This window comes from Thalassophryne amazonica, chromosome 9, assembly GCF_902500255.1.
Source record: "Thalassophryne amazonica chromosome 9, fThaAma1.1, whole genome shotgun sequence".
In the NCBI taxonomy this organism is placed as follows: Eukaryota; Metazoa; Chordata; class Actinopteri; order Batrachoidiformes; family Batrachoididae; genus Thalassophryne; species Thalassophryne amazonica.
Window position 1 is genome coordinate 38,423,376 of NC_047111.1, and position 16,641 is coordinate 38,440,016.

Genomic DNA, 16,641 nt, shown 5'->3' on the forward strand with positions numbered 1-16,641 from the left:
CCTCCTGTCAGAAGAAAAGGAGTTGGAAGAGTCTGCCTTATGTGTCTCTGTGATGAGCCTCTATGACAGATTATTTCAAGGTTTTTGCATCTAACACTGTGGACACATTGTGTCACTCTGGTGGCGTTTAACGTGAAACCCCTACAATATATACTTGTAATAAAAATTTGATTGGAAAAAAAAAAAACTAAAATAAAAGTGGCACCTTTGAGTGTCAGCAGGATTACTCCAAACTCAGAAATTATGTCTTGAATTTCTATCAGGATATAGTGTGTGTATTCTGGCAACACCAAAATGTTTGCAGGTGCAAATCTGGACAGTTAGTCTCATGAAGGCAGAGCGCATAACTGCCAGAAATCCAAATTATATCCCAGCAAACAACAACAATAAAACTAAAGACAGAAGTTTGATGTAGCTCAATTATTGTTGCAAAAAAGTTAATGAGATGAAATGTTTTATTTATTATAATAGATGACAGAGATGACAGATCTTTGACAAATAATAACAATAATAAGGATGTTCTTTAAAACCTGTGCTTTTAAAAAAAATAGAAAATAAATAAGCATAATTTATCAGAGTGTGTTTCCACGGATTAATGATCAACAAACAGCAGCTATGATTATTAATTGATGATGCACAGGAATTCCTGCGCCTGCAGCCCCTTCACTTTATTGCCAATTAACACATTAATTAATGATGCTTCATTTACTTTGTTATTCTGCAGCTGTACTTGGACCCCCGCAAACAGGTGCACGCCACACACACACACACACACACACACACACACACACACACACACACACACACACACACACACACACACACACACACACACACACACACACACCTCAATTAAAGAATAAACAGACTTGAACAGGGAGTAAAGACCATGAGCCGCGGACGATGAATGATTTACAGATGAAGCTTGTGGGGTCGATGGGGTGGGTTGGCGGCTTGTCAATCACAGGGGGATTTCCCACGCGTGCGATACAAGGACTAATTACCTATTTATCGCGATAATCACCAACAGAAGACGAGTCTCCAGCGTGAAAGGTCAAAGGGCGGAGGGGTTGGAGTACTTATAACTACAACCACCACTAATACTAACAATACTATTATTATTATTAACAAAAGCAGGATTAAACAACTTAAAATGTGAAATATTAAAGCAAAACAAAACAAGAAGAACCAAACATTTTGCTTCCAAAGTAAAATTTAGCACCTTGCACAGTTCAAATGTGTCTTGGCTTTTCCTTTTTAAGAGGACATGTGTTAAGTGAATGAATGAATAAATAAATGCTAACAAAAATAGGCTAGCATTTACCTTCACAGACTAAAGGAATTTTTTCCTGCTAATTATTAATGAAGCTATTTCACACTCTCTGAAAATAAAGGCAAAGACATTATCTTTGTTTTAAAGGTAACAAATGTTTTATATATGACATGAGATACAGAAATTCAAAGAGAATGCTAAATAGATGAAGAGATATTTCAGGAATTTCAGAGATTCAGATGTGTTTGGTGTTGGTTTATGATTTAAGTTCACTACAGGCCTTATGACATGATTTCACTTTTGTCAAAAGAGTACTTTTTATTAATTGGGATTGTTTGTAGTTGAATGAAATTTGACTTTCTTCAGCTCAATTTGCTGCATCACCAATGTGAACAGACCAGTCACAGGGATGATAGGCGGAGCTTCTGGCCTGCTTGATTTAATTCATTCATTTATTTTCAATACCTGCTTACTCCAATTATGGATCACAGGGGGTGCTGAGCCTTTCCCAGTAGTCAGGGCGACAGGAGGGGTACACTCTGAACAGGACGGCAGTCTATATGTCCGTATGTGGCACTGTGGTAAAGTCCCACATATAGACAGACAAAACAGACAAGCACATTCAGTCCTCTATGCACACTGTCAATTTGCAGTCTCCAATTCACTGAACCTTCACGTTTTTGGAAGTGGGACGATATGGAGCACTGGGAGGAAACTCACACAGACACTGGGAGAACATGATTGATGTAATGAAGTCCAAGACATATTCAGTGACTCAGAAATGTTCATGTATCCATCCCCTGGGTTGTCCCAAGAAAACTGTTTGTAAAAGTGATGACTTAATCCTTGTAAATTGCCCTCTGCCCCAACTTTTTTGGGGGGGGGGGGGGGGAGGAAGCATTAATTGCAGGATTGCTGGAATGCATGTATATTACCAGATGAAACGTGAAATATCTTGGGTTCATGCTCTCTGCAATGAAACAGAAGTCAAAGTAAATGTAAGGATCACTACTTTTTTTTATTTGCACTTTTCCGCATGGTTCCAGATTTTTTGATCTGGGGTTGTACATTTAATTGTTTCTCTCAAATATCACATGCAAGCATCTACCCGACTCTAGACACCCAACTCAGACTTTGTTCTGCTGAAATAAATATGCTTGTCTGAAATAAACTGAGGAAGGAACAGAAGAGAGTGAACAGGCCATCTGTACCAGAAGCAACAAAAATCAACCTTCTGCTATCCTGAAGCAATAAAACAATGGCAGCAGGTTCAGGGTGTTGTTTGTAACCATCAGTACATTTGTGGTACAATATTGGAGGAAATGTAGTCAGCTAGGTTATTTTTTTCCTCCTTATTACAGGTACATCTCAAAAACCAGAATATCGTGAACAAGTTCAATGTTTGTTGTCAGGTATTTCAGAATTTAAAATTTGATCTATTCTGGACTGATTACATACAAACTAAAATGACTCAAGGATTTTTATTTTTTTTTTGCTTTATCAAAGCATATTCTTGGAAAGTTGACTGGAAGGGAAAAGTGTGGTAGGAAAAGATGCACAAGCAACAGGGATGAATGCAGCCTTGAGAAGATTGTCAAGCAAAGCCAATCCAAGAACTAGGGGGCAGGGAGTGGACTGAGGCTGGAATCACTGTATCAAGAACCACCATGCACAGATGTGTCCAGGAAATGGGCTACAAGTGTTGCTTGCCTCATGTCAAGCCACTCCTGAACCAGAAACAGTGGACCAATGAGCAGCAGTCCCGTGCTTTTGTCCTTAGCCCAGGTAAGACACTTCTGATAAAGTCCTCATTTCATTTGGAAATCAAGGTCCCAGAGTCCAGAGGAGGAGTGGAGAGGAACAGAATTCAAATTGTTTGAAGTCCAGTGTGAAATTTTCACAGTCTGTGATGATTCGGGGTGCCATGTTATCTGCTGGTGTTGGTCTACTGTGTTTTATCAATGCAGCACTTCATGCTTTCATCTGCTGACAATCTTTGTGGAGATTCTGATTTCCTTTTCCAGCAGGATTTGCCACCTGTCCACAGTGCCAAAACTGCTCGTAACTCTTTTGCTAACTATAGTATTACAATATTTGATTGTCACCATATACAGTAGTGTTCAGAATAATAGTAGTGCTATGTGACTAAAAAGATTAATCCAGGTTTTGAGTATATTTCTTATTGTTACATGGGAAACAAGGTACCAGTAGATTCAGTAGATTCTCACAAATCCAACAAGACCAAGCATTCATGATATGCACACTCTTAAGGCTATGAAATTGGGCTATTAGTAAACAAAAATAGAAAAGGGGGTGTTCATAATAATACAACCCCTGACAAAAATTATGGAATCACCGGCCTCGGAGGATGTTCATTCAGTTGTTTAATTTTGTAGAAAAAAACCAGATCACAGACATGACACAAAACTAAAGTCATTTCAAATGGCAACTTTCTGGCTTTAAGAAACACTATAAGAAATCAAGAAAAAAAGATTGTGGCAGTCAGTAACAGTTACGTTTTAGACCAAGCAGAGGAAAAAAAATATGGAATCACTCAATTCTGAGGAAAAAATTATGGAATCACCCTGTAAATTTTCATCCCCCAAATTAACACCTGCATCAAATCAGATCTGCTCATTGACATTGACCCTATGCCATGACATTGACCCTATGTGTCTTTTTGCAAGGAATGTTTTTGCAGTTTTTGCTCTATGGCAAGCTGCATTATCATCTTGAAAAATGATTTCATCATCCCCAAACATCCTTTCAATTGCCCAAAATATCAACATAAACTTGTGCATTTATTGATGATGTAATGACAGCCATCTCCCCAGTGTCTTTACCTGACATGCAGCCCCATATCATCAATGACTGTGGAAATTTACATGTTCTCTTCAGGCAGTCATCTTTATAAATCTCATTGGAAAGGCACCAAACAAAAGTTCCAGCATCATCACCTTGCCCAATGCAGATTCGAGATTCATCACTGAATATGACTTTCATCCAGTCATCCACAGTCCACAATTGCTTTTCCTTAGCCCATTGTAACCTTGTTTTTTTCTGTTTAGGTGTTAATGATGCCTTTCGTTTAGCTTTTCTGTATGTAAATCCCATTTCCTTTAGGCGGTTTCTTACAGTTCGGTCACAGACGTTGACTCCAGTTTCCTCCCATTCGTTCCTCATTTGTTTTGTTGTACATTTTTCGATTTTTGAGACATATTGCTTTAAGTTTTCTGTCTTGGTGCTTTGTCTTCCTTGGTCTACCAGTATGTTTGCCTTTAACAACCTTCCCATGTTGTTTGTATTTGGTCCAGAGTTTAGACACAGCTGAGTGTGAACATCCAACATCTTTTGCAACATTGCGTGATGATTTACTCTCTTTTAAGAGTTTGATAATCCTCTCCTTTGTTTCAATTGACATCTCTCGTGTTGGAGCCATGATTCATGTCAGTCCACTTGGTGCAACAGCTCTCCAAGGTGTGTTCACTCCTTTTTAGATGCAGACTAACGAGCAGATCTGATATGATGCAGGTGTTAGTTTTGGGGATGAAAATTTACAGGGTGATTCCATAATTTTTTCCTCAGAATTGAGTGATTCCATTTTTTTTCCTCTGCTTGGTCTAAAAAGTAACCGTTACTGACTGCCACAATCTTTTTTTCTTGATTTCTTATGGTGTTTCTTAAAGCCAGAAAGTTGCCATTTGAAATGACTTTAGTTTTGTGTCATGTCTGTGATCTGCTTTTTTTTTTCTACAAAATTAAACAACTGAATGAACATCCTCAGAGGCCGGTGATTCCATAATTTTTGCCAGGGGTTGTAGTAGTGTGGCATTCAGTCAGTGAGTTTGTCAATTTTGTGGAACAAACAGGTGTAAATCGGGTGTCCCCTATTTAAGGATGAAGCCAGCACCTGTTGAACATGCTTTTCTCTTTGAAAACCTGAGGAAAACGGGACGTTCAAGACATTGTTCTGAAGAACAGCGTAGTTTGATCAAAAAGTTGATTGGAGAGGGGAAAACTTAAACACAGGTGCAAAAAATGATAGGCTGTTCATCTACAATGATCTCCAGTGCTTTAAAATGGACAACAAAACAGAGACACATGGAAGAAATGGTTGTTTTAACCATCAAAATGGATAGAAGAATAACCAGAATGGCAAAGGCTCACCCATTGATCAGCTCCAGGATGATCAAAGACAGTCTGGAGTTACCTGTAAGTGCTGTGACAGTTAGAAGATGCCTGTGTGAAGCTAATTTATTTGCAAGAATCCCCGCAAAGTCCCTCTGTTAAATAAAAGACATGTGCAGAAGAGGTTACAATTGCCACAGAACACATCAACTGGCCTAAAGAGAAATGGAGGTGGAGTGATGAGAGTAAAATTGGTCTTTTTGGATCCAAGGGCCACAGACAGTTTGTGAGACGACCCCCCAAACTCTGAATTCAAGCTACAGTTCACAGTGAAGACAGTGAAGCATGGTGGTGCAAGCATCATGATATGAGAATGTTTCTCCTACTATGGTGTTGAGTCTATATATTGCATACCAGGTATCATGGATCAGTTTGGATATGTCAGAATACTTGAAGAGGTCATGTTGCCTTATGCTGAAGAGGACATGCCCTTGAAATGTTTCAACAAGACAATAACCCCAAGCACACTAGTAAATGAGCAAAATCTTGGTTCCAAACCAACAAAATTAATGCCTCGCAGATGTGAAGAAATCATGAAAAACTGTGGTTATACAACTAAATACTAGTTTAGTGATTCACAGGATTGCTAAAAAAGCAATTTGAACATAATAGTTTTGAGTTTGTAGCGTCAGCAGATGCTACTATTATTGTGAACAACCCCTTTTCTACTTTTTTACTAATAGCCCAATTTCATAGCTTTAAGAGTGTGCATATCATGAATGCTTGGTCTTGTTGGATTTGTGAGAATCTACTGAATCTACTGGTACCTTGTTTCCCATGTAACAATAAGAAATTTTCCTCAAAACCTGGTTTAATCTTTTTAGTCACATAGCACTACTATTATTCTGAACACTACTGTAGACGATACCCCATCTGTGCCTAGATATTGGAAAGGAAAATGAGACGCCAGACTCAACAATGCAGATGAGCTGAATGCTGCTATCAAACCAACCTGGGCTTCCATAACATCTCAGCAGTGCCACAAACTGATGACCTCCGTGCCATGCCACATTAACCCAGGAATTCATGCAAAAGGAGCCCAACCAATTATTCAGTGCATACATGAACATACTTTTCAGAAGTTCAACATTTCTGCATTATAAATCTGTATTTTTTTATCTAATCATTTTGTGAAATAGTCAATTTTTTTTTTTAGATAAGCATTATTTATTTATTTATTTATTGGAGCTGTAGGTCACAATTATCAAAACTAAAATAAAAAAAAATGCTTGAAACATTTTACTTTGTAATGAGTCAAGAACACATAAAAATGTTCACTTTCTGAAATACTTGACAGAAACTATTGAACTTTTTCATTATATATATATATATATATATATATATATATATATATATATATATATATTTTTTTTTTTTTTTAGATGTACCTGTACTGATTTGTATACTGTATCAGTTTTTGACATTGTTCCACTTAATTTGTTTTGCTGTGGATGTTGAAAATGGTCTTGTAAGTTTTATAAAAACAACAACAACAAAAAAACTACTTACATAGCTTCAAAGTAACATATTGAAAACACAATACTGCAAGCAGTTGAAGAAATCTAGAGCCAAAACAAAGTCTTTTGGCTGCTCCCTTTTTCATTTATGGTCTCCCCAGCAGATCCAGTATGGATCGACATGTTAATTTAGTTTTTACACAGGATGCCCTTCCTGACACAAATTCACATTACATGGAGAGTGAGCAGGGGTGACATTGAACTGGGAACCTTCTCCTCTGGTCACAAGCACACCAGCCACTTGACCACCACGTTGCCAAATGCCAAGCAATAAAAAACTAAATGTGCAATAGAAATAATAACATGAATACAACATAAAATATGTTGAAATCCTCTCCAATAAGCTGCTGGGAGAAGTGGTGCTTGTTCAATATTAGCCAAAACAGTTAACATAGTAGGTTTTCTTTTAAAATTTATTGAATGATCAATAATAACAGTGGACAGGGGAGGTGATGATCTGGTGGTTAAGTGTTGGGCTTGAGACCAGAGGATCCTTGGTTCAAATCCCAACCTGAACAAAAATCACTAAGGGCCCTTGGGCAAGGTCCTTATTCCCCTAGTTGCTCCCCTAGTGTGTAGTGACTACCTTGTATGGCAGCACCCTCACATTGGGGTGAATGTGAGGCATAATTTTTAAAGCACTTTGAGCCTCTTATGCAGATGGAAAAGAGCTATATAATTGCAGTCCATTTACACTGACTCTTCACTGGAGCTTTACTACATGGATGCCACCATTGGGTTCCCATACAAGTTTTACATGAAAAGCAATACATATGTAATTGTAAAACATGCCAGAACATGTTAGTAACTACATTCAAATATGTCATTTTAGATTTAAAAAATATAGTTTGAATTAGATTATGACAGGTTTGAGTCTTGTCAGCAATTTTTTTTTACCCCCAACTTGAACTTAGACTGCATCACATTCATGCTCCTCCTCTTGGTTTGAAAGTTCAGTCCTGCCTCAGACGTCCGGCTACAAAAAGAGCAAGAGTGTCAGTGACAGCCAGGTGGAAACCTGAGCGAGGCCTATTGTCCTGTTGTAGACACGGCCCTCGAGAGGCTCCCTGGCACCCGCTCATCAAAAATACATCAGCGGTAGGCAGAACGCACCTCTGGGAAGGCGACACCGGCCTGGCAACATGCAGGGAGTCCATCTGGGCTGAGAGAGTCAGAGGAGGAGCAGGTCTCGTAAAACAGTAGGTGGCCAGATAAGAAAGAGGTCGAAAAGTAAGTCCGGTTATCAAGAGAAAGTGAGCCAAATAATAGCTGAAGTGGATCCAGTTTAGTGATGACAATTTAAAGGTGGAGTATAATGATGAACCTGTGTTGAGGTTTGAGTCCACTGGTCATGTCAGAATGCAGGATCACTGTAAATCAAGATAATGTTGAGGATCAGCTTCATCTCAGGATGACACATTACTATTCTGAGGTTGCACCATATGATCAAGACCCCACTGAATGTTTTCAATGCCAGTCATACATCGTGGACATTGATGTCAACATATTTGAGCCAAAAACACAAGTAGGATGTTTTGATGTTCTGACCTGTTAAGTGGTGGTTCACAGCTTCACCATAATGACACCAAACTAATGTTGATTGACACTCAGTAATTAATGACCCACACTTAATTATAATCATGTGCTCCGTGACCTCATTAATTGACAGATCAGTTACTGGTTCCTATGGTAACCCATTCCTCTCTTTGGTGCTTTCTCTTCTGTCTTGATAAAATTGTCATAGCGGATGAATACCTTACTAAGACGTGAAGTTTTATCCTGTGAAATAAGAGAAACAAGAAACAATTAAGGAGTTATTCCTTATCCCTGTCACCAATGTGCATTGGCTAAGGTCTTGACCATTTCTGCCCAAATTTGGAGCCTACTCTCTTTGCTTTGGTCAGTCATGGTAATTGGAAAATCCATCCATTTTCTATACTCGCTTACTCCAATTAAGAATCACGGGGGGGGGCTGGAGCCTCTTCCAGTAGTCATAGGGCATGATGCAGGGTACACCCTGGACAGGACGCCAGTCTGTCGCAAGACTACATATAGACAAAAAAACACATTCAGACAACTACGGACAATATAAAGTTTCCAGTTTAACACGAACATGCATGTCTTTGGTGGAGGAGGAAGCAGGAGCACTTGGAGGGAATCCACACAAACACGGAGAGAGCATGCAAATTCCACACAGATAGGTCACAGGTGGGAAGCAATCCCATGACCTTCTTGATAGGAAGCAACAGTGCAAACCACTAAGCCACCGTGCTGCCCACAGTTGGAAAACCTCTCTGCAAATGGATAAAATGCAGAGAAATAAACTAATTTTGTAATTTTTCTGGAAAAGAAGACCCAAACTGTCACCTTGAACTGAGAGAAAATTGGTTTAGATGGTCAGGAACAACCTAGAAACCATCAAGGCTTTGGCCTGCCATAAACTGGAATCTGCTGGAACACCAGTGTCACTGTCTACAAGCATGACTGTCCCCATGGACTGAGATGACCATTCGAGAAAGAAACCCCTGCTCCAAAATCACCATTTTCTAGCTCAACTAAAGCTGAATCTGAGGGGAAAAAACCCCAAACAAAAACCCTCCATCAGTTAATGGAAACACAGTCATTTTGCTGTTTTATTTTGGTGACATTCTCATTATTAATATTAATATTATAATATTGTTCAGCTTTTGTGCAAAACTGTAATGAAATCCCAGATAAAACAAAGACACAATTGGAACATCACAAGACTGTTTGGGTGGTCAGATCAGGTCTAGGGAAGGTGAAATGTGGGTGTGTCCTTGGCCTTCTACAGCCACTGGGGTCTTAACACTGAGGCACCTACACACTGGATCATGCCCAGAATGTCACAGCTGACACCCCTTCACAATGCTCCTCACCCTAAGTAACCGCTCATTTGATGCAAAGTTATTCCAGTGGTACCCAACGATCATCTAAAGCAGGGGTGCTCAAGTTCGGTCCTCGAGATCTACCTTCTTGACACTCTTAGTTGTCTCCCTGTTCTAACAAACCTGAATCCAATGAAAGGCTCATTAAAAGCCTACTAACGAGTCTTTCATTGGATTCAGGTGTGTTGGAACAGGGAGACAACTAAGAGTGTCAGGAAGGTAGATCTTGAGGACCGAACTTGGCCACCCCAGCTCTAAAGAGTCTGAGAAACAAACACATCTCAGGTGGCTAGTTGGTGTCGAGGTGTAACAACCATACAGTACAATAAGAAGCACCAGGACCCCACAAGTTTCTGTCCAACAACGTCATGACTCAATAAGCTCTTTTTCAGTGTCTTTTGATACAATAAAGGTATAACTACCCATTCCAGTAAAGCACTTTAGTTTTTCTTCTGTTTTAAATTCAGGTCAGTTTTCTTTTGGTGAGACTTATTTAATCCAATACAACAACAATAAAAATCCAAATGCAGCTTTCAAAGTTAGTCATCATCAAGAGGTAAAACGGCAGCTTTCCCACCCCCACTACGGTTTGGATTATGTGTTTGTGTATTATTGTGTGTATTCTTCAGAGTGCAGGACAGACTAAGAGGGCTCAAACGTCCAGCGAAGCTTTCAGCAAGTAGAACATGGCCTTCACAGTGTGTACTTCTGCCACATTTAGCAAATGGACACTGAAGAGCCGCCTTCTGTTGGCATCATGTCCCTCCCTCCTCCTGGTCTCACCATCCCCTCTTTTCCCCTTCTTTTCTGTTCATTCTTGTATGTCATGTCTTCCCCTTTTTGCTCCTTTCAGCCTTGAATTATTGATAGTGAGTAAAATCTGACATTGTAAACTTTGTGACCATTCACCAAATTGGCCTCCGCTTCTCACCAAGGGGGCCCGCCGAAGGCTTGGCAGTGTCTAACCACACTCTTTTAATGTAATTGCCTGTTGGAGTCCTTATAAATATTTCAGTGTCTGCCACTGCAAATTAAAAACACAAGGTTGAAAAAAAGGTTTTTTTTGTTCACTCAGGGAACAATTCTCCACACTTTACCTGAACCTTTAGTTTTGAAGCTACACCTACTATAAAAGAAAACATTAACACTCCAGAACACTGTCATTTTACTACCATATCTCACGGCATGCTGTGATTCAGCAGCACAAAATATACATTTATCTATTGGTTCGTGATATTGTCATGAAAAGCGCCACATTTTCGTAACGGGAGCACAAATTCATTCTAATACATTGTGTGACGGCTGTACAAAATTAAAAGTGAAGTGGGGGTGTGGTGGAGTGGTTATGGTTAAGATGAGGGTTGGGGGTAGGAGTAAGGTTAGTAACAGTGAGATTAAAAAAAAGACAAAACACTGTCACAAAAATCTGAATGATTTCGTGACGGGAGCACGAAAAAAAACATGAGACTGGGTTGCATTTTGCAGGTGATTAGAATACAGACAGGTAATGGTCCTTTCTATCAAAATTGTCCAAGGAACAAACTCAAGAATCAAGATTTCCAGCAAAAACACAACATAAGGCAATGCTGTGTTTTGGTTGAGGTTTAATGTTGCTCCAAAGTAATTTTGTAGCATTTATAGAGGTTGTATTTTTATGTTATACCACAAAGTTCCCACCAAAAAAAGAAATTCTACGTTGTCACAATGTTGTTACATCATTTGTTAGTAATGATGCCATTGGAAGTGATGTTATCATTCCTTAGACTTCCAACAATGCTGCCACAGTTTTCAAGATCACCAACTGTACTATGTACATCTTTATGGGTATCAAAATCCAACCACTCTCTGCATCATGACACCTGGGCAATGGGTCAAGTAGGTCAGGGGTCTTCAACTCCAGTCCTTGAGGGCCGGTGTACTGTAACTTTTACGGCCCCTTCACACATTGTGTGAATTTGGTTGATTTGCGCAGAAAGTGCGCATGAAGCAGGAATCGTGTGCAAAACGTATAATTTCGTAGCTGCCGCTAATGCCTCATTCACCTGTTGGCACTTACAAAATGTGTGGCCATTCGTACTGTCATCACGAAAACAGTCAGCAGACGATCACTGTCAAGCTGGATGTGAAATTTGTCTAAGTGCCCCACGACTGTGAAATTGCCGAGTGTACATGTGGCGTGACAGAGTGTCAGCTCCCCCCACAACACGTGTGCATGTGTTTCACACGTTTCACAGGCGAGGCATCTCTCATCTGATCACAGAGTGACATCTTGGTCTGTGCACTGACAGGACAGGGGGAGTGGCTGGCTACCCACAGCTGACATCAACTGTCCTGGACATCACAGCTGCAGCACATGTCCAGTGTTTCAACGGACACGCGCGTGTGTGTGCTTGTGTGGAAATACTTAAAAACATATATCGCTTTTGTGATGGGAGGAGAAATGGGATGTAAGTCCGTTTGGACACACAGCAGGTGATCTGAATGTCACGTCTGACAGGAGATGCATGTCGGGCCGTGAGGGCTGTGAGCGGTGCACCGCGTGACCAGGAAAAGCCAATAGTATGACAAATATGCCACTTTCAGTCACGTATCAGAAATACGCCGTACCAAACAATGTTTGGTCAGTTTTTTTTTTAGAAAATATGTTTATCTGCTTGTTGATTTTACCCATTTCACATTCCTGTTACAAGATAATGATTATAGTGCAGTGGTAAAGTTTCCATCTGGTAATCACAGTGTGTACGTTCGAATCCCATGGTGTTTTTTTCTTTTTATTTAACCAGGGTTATTTAACAGCCTCTTCATGACTGTATGTCTGTGACCATGGGCCATCTACAGAGGAACAGACGGATCATATTTGTGTTGTCCACTTGACAAATGCAGTGGTTTTATATGGTGTGTGGTTTATTTCATTTTAAATACGTCCATCTGCTTCCTCATATCAGGCAGGTTCCCGCAACTTTCACAGTACAGTGAATGTAGCTCAGTGGTAAAGTTTCTGACTGGCAATCAGAGGTTTTGGAAGGCATAGGTTCAAGTCCCATGGGTGGCATGTAATTCTTTTTTTTTTAATTTTCACAGCTGCACGATGTGTAACCACATCACGCAGCTGTGAAAAGCTGCTGTCTTCCTGCGTGCACAAAACCGTCACAGCATGTATTTTTTTTTTCTTCACAGTAGCTGCACGATATCGTGCAGCTACCAGCAGTGTGTTCCCGCATCCATGAACTATCACACCAGGTCACAGTTCACAGTGGTGAGTGCAGTCTAGGTACCACACCCTGCAAGTCATAAACAGAAAATTAGGAGCAAAATGAAGAAACCGGAGTGACGGACATCACCCTGCTGGGAGGAGCATTTTATCAGCCACTATTCCGAGTGCGGCTGGCCGGGTGGAGCCAGACACCCACAGACCTGGTCAGCGAGATACACTCAATGTGAAATTCTTCTCTTTTGGAAATATACACAAACCCAGTTTGAACAACAGAGCTTCTGCAAATTTGTCTGAGGTGAGTGAGTAATTGAAAATCATGACGTTAGTGCACCACTGTTTTATCGGCTAACGTTAGCTTAGCCTTCGCGCCACCATCAATGAGTCCGACAATTTACCCAGACTGAATCAAAACATGAGTAAATTAAGTACTTTTATTTATTTTTTGGTGGTTTCTTGTGGCATTTTAGAAATGTGGAAATGCACTCCATCCTCAAAATGTGTCCCTGTGAAGAATTCAAGTGCCAACCCAGTCTCACGGATTGTCGTGATTCAGCAGCACCAAATATACATTAATCTATTGGTTCGTCATATTGTCACGAAAAGTGCAACATTTTCATCATGGGAGCACAAATTCATTCTAATGCATTCCGTGATGGGTGCATGTATTTAAAAGTGCAGCGGGGGAGTCAGGGGGTGGTTATGGTTAGGGTTAGGGGAAGGAGTAGGGTTAGGTTATGGTTAAGGTTAGGGTTGGGGGTAGGAGTAGGATTAGTAATAGTGAGTTAAAAAAAAACACTCACGAAAATTTTAATCATTTTGTGACGGGAGTCTTCTTCGTTGGTATTTAACAGCAGCCAGCATCCGTATTGTTGCATTGCTGCAATGCTGCTACCTTCTGTATCTGTCTGTTATAGCAGTACTAAATCCTCTCGATGAGTCCAGTGTCTTTCAAATATTTAACCTCTTAAACCCTAGAGTCCCCAGATTTGGGGACTTGCCCTGTTTTGGAACATGTGACCACTCATAACTAACCAATGCTGACACCAGCTTACACTTATTATACATCAAAATGTCAAGCGAAGTCTCTACAAAAGTATCCACTTCAATCACATATCAACTAACCACAGCTGAAACGCCAAGCAAATAAAGACATAAATCAGAATTAATTTTTTGGGGAAAAAACCTAATTTACTCCTACCAAGTATTATTTACTTTCAATTTTCTTGCATCCACAACATCCCCGAGGACCTGTCTTTTAGCTGATCCAAACGTTTGCATTTTTGACCTTGTACAAGCTGAGAAATACGAGTAAATCATAATGTATGGGTATGTGATTTTGGTGAAATAGGCTCTAGGACTTAAGGGGTTAAAAAGCAAACATTTCCCCCTCCCACTTGATCCATGTCAAAAATACTTCCTACAGAAACTTCTTTCAGGCCTGTTCTTCTAAATTCTGAGAGACGCTCTTGCCTTTCTCTGGAATATTTATTACAATATGAGATTGTGCTGCACTGTCTCTGGCTGTTGACATTCCAAACATAGTCCATCCTGATGTTTTCTGAGGAGGAATCAAGTACTGTTCTAGAAAGCATGACCACTTATTAGACCACTTAACCCACTTAGTCTAGCAATAGTGACTTCATCCTTTCTTTTCCACCTGTTTCTTCTACAGCTATTTAGTGAATCTGTCACTCCATAGCTATTGAAAATAAGTGTCTACCCTCAGTTTCCTGCTCCCAACATTTTTGCCATTGTAAGTTAATTTCCCTCCTGATAATACACTTACCCTCTGCTTTGGAAAGACTGATATTGATGTCTGTTTTCATTTCTCACAGTTTTTTTGGCCAACCTATCCACCTTTTCATTTAGGGGATACGTATATGCGCTGGAATCCACATCCATCAGTGTTATCTCTACCCCTTTCCTTGCCACATTCCTAATCACCAAAATAATTGTAAATTAAGTATTACTGACTCCTGGATGAACCAGTCCCAATACTGTTGACAGCTGACACAGAGTAAATTCCAGAAATGGCAGCCAATCATGAAATGGTTTAAATGATAAAAGTGATTTACAGTAATTAATGATTATTTATAACTTAACCCAGGGGTGGGCAACTTGTTCCAGAAAGGGCCAAGAGGGTGCAGGTTTTCTTTGCAGCCACCGACTCCAACTGATTCCATCTGCTCAAAGTGATATTAATCAGTGAAATCACCTGGTGGAATCAGTGGCTGCAAAGAAAACCTGCACCCTCTTGGCCCTTTCTGGAACAAGTTGCCCAGCCCTGATTTAACCTTTTGAGTTGAAACTAATTTATTTTAAAGTTGAGTTTTATTCACATTTTTAAGTGAGCACTTGAGGTTCAGTTTTTGAACTACTTGGACCATGTTATGGTGTCCTGTAGCTCTTCTGTTGGATCCACCACATGGGCCAGCCTTCGCTCCACATGCACATCAGTGAGCCTCGGATGCCATGACCCTCTTGCTGGTTCACCAATTTTCCATTCTTCAACTACTTTTGGTAGTTACTGACCACTACAGACTGGAAACATCCCACGAGAGCTGCAGTTTTGAAGTGTTTTGGTCCAGTTGTCTCGCCATCGCAATTTGGCCCTTGCATTGGTTGTCAAAGTCACTCAAATCTTTATGTGTCCCTATTGTTCCTCTTTCCAATAAATCTGCTTGAAGGACATAATGATATCTAACAGCTTAATGTGACCAACCCACTGACAGGTGCCATTGTGATGAGATAATCAATGTTCCCTTCACCTGCTGGTCACAATGTTATGACTGATAGGTGTACATATCCTGCAGTGCTTTCACATACATCTCTGCCACTCCCAATTTCTTATCCATTAAAACAACTTGTGTCTTGGCACTGTTATATGGCTGGGGGGGCCTGGCTGCCGGTTTGTTTGTCTTTTTGTTTTCCTCCCAGGTGGCGTGCATTTGGGACTGAGTGGCTGTGTTGCTGAGGCTGTCAGGACCTCACCCTGATCACCTGCGACTCGTCAGGACTCACAGCTGAGGTGCATCTGGATGGATTGGAGCATGTTGGCATTTAAGACTGGAGTGCACAGTGTGTATTTGCCAGAGACTCGACCTTGTGACCAGACGGGTGAGATCGTCGTCTCGGGAGCCATCTCATCAGCAGCGGATGCTGAGAAACGTCCAGGTTTGATGCACAGTCTGTGAAAGAGGAGGGGGTGAGGTCTCACGCTCGTCAGCACACTTCCTGAGGTACGTTAGATTTTGTGACTAACAGTTATACAGTCAGTAAATGTGGTGTCCCTCACACCTTATTGTATTGAGCTGTTTGTTAGTCATGTATCAGCTTCCACTGCGGTGGAGTTTTGTGAACTGGATGTTCCATGCCTGCAGGTTGGAAGCTGATCAGCAATCAAGCCAGGAAGTGTTTGCTGTTTGTACACCTTTAAGTGTTCTGTGTGTAGAGTGTGGACTCACATAATGGTTCCTTCTTTCACAGACTCGGTTGTTGCGGCCACCTGGGGGGTGTCGGCGGGGTCCTTGGGTCCGAAACAGC

At 40.6% G+C, this 16,641-nt stretch overlaps 1 long non-coding RNA gene across 1 annotated transcript; it reads left to right on the forward strand.

Moving 5' to 3' along the window:
• The first annotated feature begins 10 nt into the window (after window positions 1–10).
• Window positions 11–15,125, forward strand: LOC117516514. The gene is made up of 4 exons (XR_004562439.1): window positions 11–21; window positions 3,409–3,414; window positions 6,365–6,459; window positions 15,115–15,125. It is a non-coding gene; the product is annotated as an uncharacterized LOC117516514 (long non-coding RNA).
• The last annotated feature ends 1,516 nt before the right edge of the window (window positions 15,126–16,641 follow it).